This window comes from Parasteatoda tepidariorum, chromosome X2 (genome assembly GCF_043381705.1).
Source record: "Parasteatoda tepidariorum isolate YZ-2023 chromosome X2, CAS_Ptep_4.0, whole genome shotgun sequence".
Taxonomy (NCBI): domain Eukaryota; kingdom Metazoa; phylum Arthropoda; class Arachnida; order Araneae; family Theridiidae; genus Parasteatoda; species Parasteatoda tepidariorum.
This window is the reverse complement of record NC_092215.1, coordinates 10,880,483-10,889,448: the sequence shown is the minus strand read 5'-3', so window position 1 is coordinate 10,889,448 and position 8,966 is coordinate 10,880,483.

Here is an 8,966-nt window from a genome sequence, read left to right as displayed (position 1 = left end):
TTTATCGAAAACAGTTAAATACACGCATTATTTAAATTCAAATTACAAAGAATTGCATTAAATAAATAGCTACCGTAGCTATGCCTTGTATATTAAGTATAACTTGAAATATTTCTAGCTTTACTTCATTAATTTGTTAAATTGACAGTTATTTTGAAACTTTAAAATTAAATAGCTTGGTACGAATTTCATTCGAATTTCATATTCGAGGCCTCGAGGATATTAAAGAATTATTCAGATCTGATAAACTACAAGTTGCAAGGCGAGAAATTTATCTGTTTCCTCCAATCTATTACTGCCTCGATAATCCATCTATACAATCAACTACCGAGCACTAAATTTTCTGATGCGACGTTCTATACAGAATTTAATTTACAATTTAAATTAGATTTCTCAATCAGCGACCCCTAGTTGTGAGAGATATAACTAGAAATGAAGATGCATTTTCAATAAACTTCTCCAGGGAAAAGATTAAATAAGAATGCGACAAGTGTTGCACTAAATTTAAATAAATTTCAAATTCTTATCACAAATGAAAGTTTCAGCTCTTACGAATTAATTTGAATAAAGATTTCTTGAGATCAGCTATTAATTAATATCGATGATTTTTTTTAACAATAATGCAATTTTTTAACAGAAAGTACTCAAATAGAAGGCGCAAAAAGCTATTTAAGTGATTGATTTTAAGACGGTTTATTTCGGAAAATAGTCTTTATATGAAGTCTTTTTAAAATATTTAGAATAAAGATTTTTGTTTCTTTTTTCTTTATAGTTGTACTTTTTTAATTATACTGCACCATTGTGAAGTTTGGAATTTTAGTTAGAGAGCATTTGTAATTTGACACACAACATTTGTAATTTTGACGCAAAACAGTTGTAATTTTAAAATATAACGTTTGTAATTTTGACAAACACTATTTGTAACTTTGGCTTTCATAATTTGCAATTTTAATATATAATGTTGTACCATTTATAATTTTAGCATTGTAGTTTTTATAAATATTTTCTGCTATCAAACAAGCGCAATTTTTGTTAGCGTTGAGAGAATATGTTTTCCAGCAGATTCCATACGCTCATCTTATAATGAGTACGTGCTCGTCAAAAAGAACTGATCTAAACATAAAAAAAAATCTTTTATTGATCCTTTTTATGCACGGTGTTAATGGAATAAAAAAAGTAAAGAAAAACAACTTACTATGCCGAACTTGAAATAGCAGGGGGGGGTTACGAAACAGGGACAAGATAGTTAGGAAGTTAATGACCGGGAGAGAAAGGAAACTTTACATATCTCATTCGTGAAAAAAAGTTTTGAAAATATTGCGAAATAGGCAAAAAGAGAAATTACAATTACCGATTTCCTGACAAAGCTATTGAGACCATATATTCTCAATTGCAACCCTTTGTATTATTGAAACTGAAAATTAGTATATCATGCTATGTCATTGCTACGGAAAAGTTTCCTAGCACCCCACCTGGATTGTATATATATATATATATATATATTGCATATTTTACAGGGCGCAAAATAAAAAACGGAACACCCAGAATAACTTTTGATCTAATTATCGGAACTTNTCCACTATATATATATATATATATAAAAGACGAATTTCCTCATTTTAAAGCATTTCAGAAGACTATTTTAGATATACATACATTGGAAATTAAAGAGCCGCATTGTGCATCCCCTATGAAGTCTATAATTATTTCCTCTGGTGGGGTACACGCTATCTAATAAGTGTAATATAATACGTGTATAATACGTTTAATGAAAGTTAATATAAGTAATAATGTTATTTTTTATTCATGAATGAATTATTATTAAATATAAATTTTGAATAAAATATCGGATAAACTCACCGATGAAGGACCACTTAAGCTTCGCTTGCCTTTTAAAAAAATCATAATAATTTCAAAATTCGTAATTTTAGTTAAATAACAGTGTCAATATATTTGTTACTAATTGCAAAGTATGTAAAAAAATTGTAGAGAACTTACATAATATTGTTTTAAAGTTTTGGAAGTTCAAATAACAAGTAGTAAGAAAGACCAAGTGAAGGAAGAGCTCTTACCAGTGAATGAACACAAAATTTCCCAGTAACACATAATTTTGATTATTTTTTAATGCTCTTTATGAATTTATATGCCATACAAATATCTAAAAACAAGGCTATTCTTGAAATTATTACATACAAATACTTGGAAAATGTTTTTTTTTTGTAATCATGAATTGAAAAGTAAAGCGTCAAAATATTAACACATACTGTTCATTCACAGGGAAATCTATGCCCAGTAAAGGAACCAGTAAAGGAACATGCCTGTTCCTTCACTGGTTAGAAGTTGGTTTTTTGCATTTTTAACATACTTTTGATGCATAACATCACTAAAGGTTAAAGAAAATTAAAGTTTTCTTTTCATTTTCGTTAACTTAGAAAAAAAACCAGTAAAGGAACACTTGTTCCTTCACTGGTTTTTCATCATTTGGTAATCCAGTAAATAAACACCCCCTTATCTCAATACTTACTAATGATATGATGCTTAAAATAAATAAAACTTAACTTCAATAACTATAATTTTCTTTTTCACAGTGAGAAAATAAAACTACTACTTACAATTAATTCCATTTTAAACAGATAAATACAAACACTCACCTTATAATTTTATCAAAGAAACAAGAGATAATAAATTCAAAATTTTTTTCCAGAGAACATTATGTGACCAGGTAATCCAATATATTGTTAGATGACTTCCTATTGCTTGGCAGTAAGCTACTGTAATCAATAAATCTAAAGAAAAACTTTCAAAATCTTATTTCTAATCAATATACATGAAATTTTCCTTCACTGGGTAGTGTTCCTTCACTAATTGGCTTACCCTCTACTATAATAAATAAATATGCTTTATAAAATGCAGTTTAATAAATTGATTTCTTTAAGATGCAATATAAACTAAGTTGTTAGTGTAAGCTATATGAAATGTTTACATTTATTTCTGAAATTCATCTCCACGTATTATACAGTTCCTGGCCTTATTATTAGACACGCTATAATATTCTATGCAAAATTATAATTATCAGGTAATACAATACAGCTGTATTATTTTTTCTCGGAAAAAACCGACTTGCATTTGTTTACACTCCTGCATCAATTGGTTAGCATTGTAATGCAATATGTAAAAAATAAATACAGATAGGAAGTATATAATTATATAAAAAATCTCCTGAAAAAAACACCTATTACATGTATGTTTAAATATAAAATAATACACTCTATAACAAAAAAATCGGCGCACCAAGAAGCAGTTGTCCAAGTTGTCGAAAATTGGTGGATAGGAAGACAATGTACACAATAGTAAATGATTAAAATTTCAGAACAATTGAATAATTTATTGCAGAGTTACAGTAACAAGTTCAATAAGGTGTTGACCCACTTCCAGCCTGGATACAAGCTGCCACATGGCGTTAAAGACCGATAAAGCTCCCGGGTGGTCTCTTGCGGTATTTCCTGCCAAATTCGATCCAATTGTCGAACCAGGTCATCAACATTCCGTTCCAGATGCAATCGCCATCCCATCATATCCCAGGCATGCTCGATGGGAGAGAGATCTGGTGATCTGGCAGGCCAAGGAAGAGTTTCACAAGCTTGCAGACAGTTCATAGCAACACGTGCCGTATGTGGTCTGGCATTGTCCTGCTGAAAAACCAGCCCAGGGCGCTGCAAAAGGAACGGTAGCAAAACAGCTCTTAGGATGTCGTCGACGTACCGCTGTGCAGTAAGTGTACTTCTAATGACGACCAAAGGGGTCCGGTTGTCAAAGGAAATGGCACCCCAGGCCATAATACTTTGCTGAGGGGCGGTGTGGCGTGCAATAGTGAAAGCAGGATCCCCCCTCTGCCCTATGCGTCTCCAAACACGTCTTCGATGATCGTCAAGACACAGTTGGAAGCGGGATTCGTCGCTAAAGATATATATATATATATATATATAAATGATTTGCTGAAAAAATATATTTCAGAGACATTTGTTGCATAAATCTTGAANATATATATATATATATATATATATATATATATATATATATATATATATATATATATATATATACCTAACGTCCCCAGTCGGCATTATTCCAGTCATATCTGTGCAAAACATTCATGCATACGAAATTTCAAAGCAATCGGATGATTGCTTCTTGGTGCATTGATTTTCTTTGTTATAGAGTGTACATAGAATAAACTATACTAATTTCCAATTTATATGGTACAATGGGTTGCAATTTAGAAAATATGGTCACAATAGCTTAGTCAAGGTATCGATAATTTTAATTTCGCTTTTTGCTTAGTTCTTTATATCTTAAGAACTTTTAAGCGAATAAAATCTATAAAGCTTCCTAACTCCTGCTGGACAGCGTTGTGGAACTATTGTGGTTAGAGCATCCTACTACGAACCCAGAACTCGGTGTCTGCTGGCAGCCAAGGAACATCTTTCTCAAGCATTTCTCCCTCCATATCCTTTTTAAGACTGATGTAGTTTCAATTTTGAATACACGAGGTCTTTAAATTTTACTATAATTTGTTTCAGAGTTATTTTGACACATTTTTTTCTCAATTAAGAGAAACCTTTTTATTTCAGTGATTGATCTTTCATTTAAGTTCTCAAGTAGGTGTTTTACGTTATTTGCAGCCTTATCGAGATTTCAACTTTTTCAGAATTGTGAATAAAGTTTTAAATATTTCTAACAAGTTATGGAAAAATTATTCATATTTGCACTTTAAGATATTTTGACCATTTTACTTATAATAAATCCTGTCAATGTTTAAGGGTTTTATTCAATTTTCATTGTTCTTATGATTGTATGCTTATAAATGCATAATACATAACAAACTTATAATAATCAATGAAAACAAAATTTGACTATTTTTAAGTTTCGGACATCTATACCAAATTTGATCATCTTACTGATAGCAATATTATAAAATTATATTGATTTCAAGATAAGGCATTTACTTAGTTTAAGTTTGATGTGAAATTATTGATTTTTACTTAACTTTAAAAATCAAAGCGTGTGCAATATTTGACAGTTATTGGAAATCGATAAAATGATTAACAGCTGATTCAATACCAATAACTAGGAAACTCGTTTTGTTTAATAACATGAAAATTCCTTTTTTTGGCAAAAATATTTTTTTCAACTTTTTGAATGATATAATTGACTAATAGAGTTGCGAAAATTAAAAACGAATTATAAATTATATTAATAATATCATTTTTGAAACTCTCTTACAACGTGACACAATTATTACATTCAATACAAAATAAATTCACGAAAATGCTTCATTACTTTTTCTTCCAATTGCCTTTTTAGAAACAGAGTTTTTGTTTGCACTTAAAAAGTGTATTTTTTAAAATCATACATTTGATTGTGTTTTCAAATTATTATTTCAGATGTAAAGAAATGAAATTATATTAGTTTAGAATACTCATTGCATCACAGTTTTTATTTTAGTGTAAATAATATAAAAAAATAAACTTCAATAGCCCAAAACCAGACGGTTTCAGTTTCAGAAAACATACAGAATAGAGGTAGGTTCTTTAGTTACGTCAAACTAGAGATGCACAATGGGCTATTGGCGACGGTATGGTAACCATCCTCGAGGGTGATCCAAGACGTGCCATTGCAATTTTGATCATCTGCAGAGAGGAAGGCTCTGGTAGCCCAACAACCTGTGCTCAAAGTTTAACACTTTTCGGTAGAGCAGTTTAACGAGGACCGATGCCGCTCACACTCGGTCCTTACGCAGGCTGATCAAAGTAGTCACCTACCCGCTTACTGACCACAACCAGTGATTCGATGCTTTACTGGGAACCGTGTCTTTACGATATATAGACTACAGAATAGAGATAATTTACAGGAATAGAGATAATTCATAAATGTTTTCTTTTATCCAAGAATTGAAGACTATTATGATTACAAACACTTCAGCTGATGAAAAAGATTAGCAATTTGCTCGCGTGCTTATTTTAACCTGAGCTAAATTTAATTAATTAAAATATTACACAAATGAAATTTATCAAAAAACACTGGGATGGTTAATGTAGTTAATAGTTAAAAAAGCGATGTTTTATATTATTTATTTATTAAAAAAATTGACTTAATCGTTAACTCTTACAGAGTTAATGCTGTCAAGAGGATTAAATTTATTTTCATTAATCTGATATCATTGCGATTTTAAAAAAATAAGCAAAAAATCCGATACAAGTAACCCTTTAAAAAACCTCATGGGGTATAAACATCTTTAATTACCGTTATTGTATTTTGTTTTGTCATATATCCTAAGAAATACAGTCTAAAATATACATCAAAATAAAATAAAAATATGCTAAATATTAACATTTATCTTTTTTAAAACAATAATTAGAATAATTAAAAACAAGCTCATTAAGTTTAAAGAACACTTTTTTTCTTCAAAAAAATTTCTTTTGGTGCATTTATAAATTTACGTTCTTCTAACCTACACATTTAAAATGATATTTTCTGACATTATTTAGAGCTTAGGCAAAGCGTAGACATGACAAGGTTAATGAGAGAGTATATATGTCACGGCGAATCGGTGATTGTTGACTTTCACCGGTGAATGTCGACAAACACCAAATACGTCGAGGAAAGATCGAATATTTAATTACATTTTTGTACATTCGGACCCTCACCGGTGTATGTCGACAATCACAGATATGCTTTGGTGAATGTCCGAAATATTTATTACATTCGATTTGATATAAATTTATTCGTGGATAGAATTACATTTATTCGGTATTTTAACCCTACACTGATGTTTAAGGTTAAGTGCCATTGCCCGGTATACCCTACACTGATGTTTCTTCTAACCTATCGTCAGTAAGTAAACTGCTGTTTGTAGAAAATGCAACACCATGAAGGAATCATCAGAATCAAATGAAATATTATTTTAATAATGGATNATCTGTTTGACTCCATGCCACGTCGTATAGCAGCACTTATTGCAGCGCGTGGTGGCTGCACCAAATACTGATTTCGGACGCTTAATTTGTTTCTTTTGTTTTGAAAATTTCATCATTTATTTGTATCAGTACAAGTCGTTTCTGCATTAAATTTCATTTGATTCTGATGATTCTTTCATGGTGTTGCATTTTCTACAAACAGCAGTTTATTAAAATATAGAATAAATATAAATATATCAAATAAATATAATAATATTAACGAATAAATCAATATAAAATTGGATATTACAAATATTTCGGACATTCACCAAAGCGAATCGATTGTTGACATTCACCGGTAAGAGTCAGAAATAAGGGTATTTAGCAAATATTTCGGACATACCCCAAGTGACTACGTGAATGTCGACATTCTCCAGATTTCGGAGTTTCGCCGTAACATATATATCAGAGATAAAAATAAAATTTTTGATGTCTTCCACGTACATATATCGATAAAAAGAAATCATTGGAAAAATGATTATAAAAAAAATTATATGTATAGCACAGTTATGTAAAAAAAAATATTTTTAAGCCTTGCTAAAGCATATAAATTCTAAAAATTACAAATATACAAAATTACCTGGGATATTTTATTAAAATAGTTTAACTATAACATAATCAATATTTAAAAATAATTTCTTTCTTTTTTATAAACTTAACTCTTTTATTTTTAAAAAAAGTACAATTTCCAAGATTATGTTAGTTTCTCCAGTTAAATGGAGAAATCTGTTGCATTTACACTATTTACCGACCAATACTCAAAGGAAATTTATTTAAAAATGCTCAGTTCTTTCGTGATAAACTATGTTTTCTAGAAAAAAATATTCGGATTTCCATTTCTTTTCTGAGTGAAATTGTATTTTTTCATGAGAGAAATATAAATCAAATAATGTATTTGCTGCCATTTGACTGAAATGGCTATTTTTCTTTTACAGTTCTTTTTCTTTCCACTTCTTATTTATTTTACAATCTGAAGCAGTAAAATCTAAACTTTCTCTAATAAAGAGAAAATTCCACTTATTTTGAATTTTACAAAACTTTACATGCAAATAGAGTAAGAAAAATCAGTTTTTCTTCTCGAAGCAAAACTTTAAGAAAAGTTGAATATTTTCTTTCAGTATTAAAAACGTTGCAACGTGCTATAATATAAATATAATAATTATAGAATTTGGTATCTATGGTAAGAAAAAACATATTTTTTCCCGAAATTTTTTGACGCATGCCTTAAAGAGTTTCCTTTTATCGTCAGTTGTTTTTTATAATTGTTTGAAAAAACAGAGTTTCAATAACTGCGATTTTCAGTTCAATTTTCTTCAATTCGAATACTCAATGAAATTTTTCCAGACATTGTAAAAGCTATAGTGTTATATTTCACTGAATTTGTATTTATTCATCTTTACTATATGTGCCCCTAAACAATATGTAGTTTTGATTTACAAGTTAATTTTATTTTACGAATTAATATGGTGTAAACTAATTGCTCTTACTTTATATTGTATAGTACAATTAGCTTTACTAACTCATATGTTTATCACATTTTATGGTTATTATAAAAATTGTCGCATTACTAAAGACCGAAAATTGCGGCAGCTATTTTTATCTATGGAAGGAACTCCCCTCGTCACAAAGCCGCCTGCAGCTATGGAAAAAAGAAATAGCTCTTTTCGAAGAACAGAGATTCTCTCTCATCCTTTTCTCTCGGCGACCCAAACCAAAACATATCCCAAATATTGACCAAACAGCTCTATTTGGAATAGTTTAACCTCACAGCCATAGTCACCGTCACTGCTGCAGACAAATGGAGAGGGAAGCTCTTCCCATAGACACATCAATAGCAGTGTAAAGGGCCATTCCTTAAGTTTCCATTTTGCACTTTTGATGTAAAATAGTTGCGACTGTTTTTAGTACTAAAATACATTATAATTTTTGTAGTATATATATATATATATA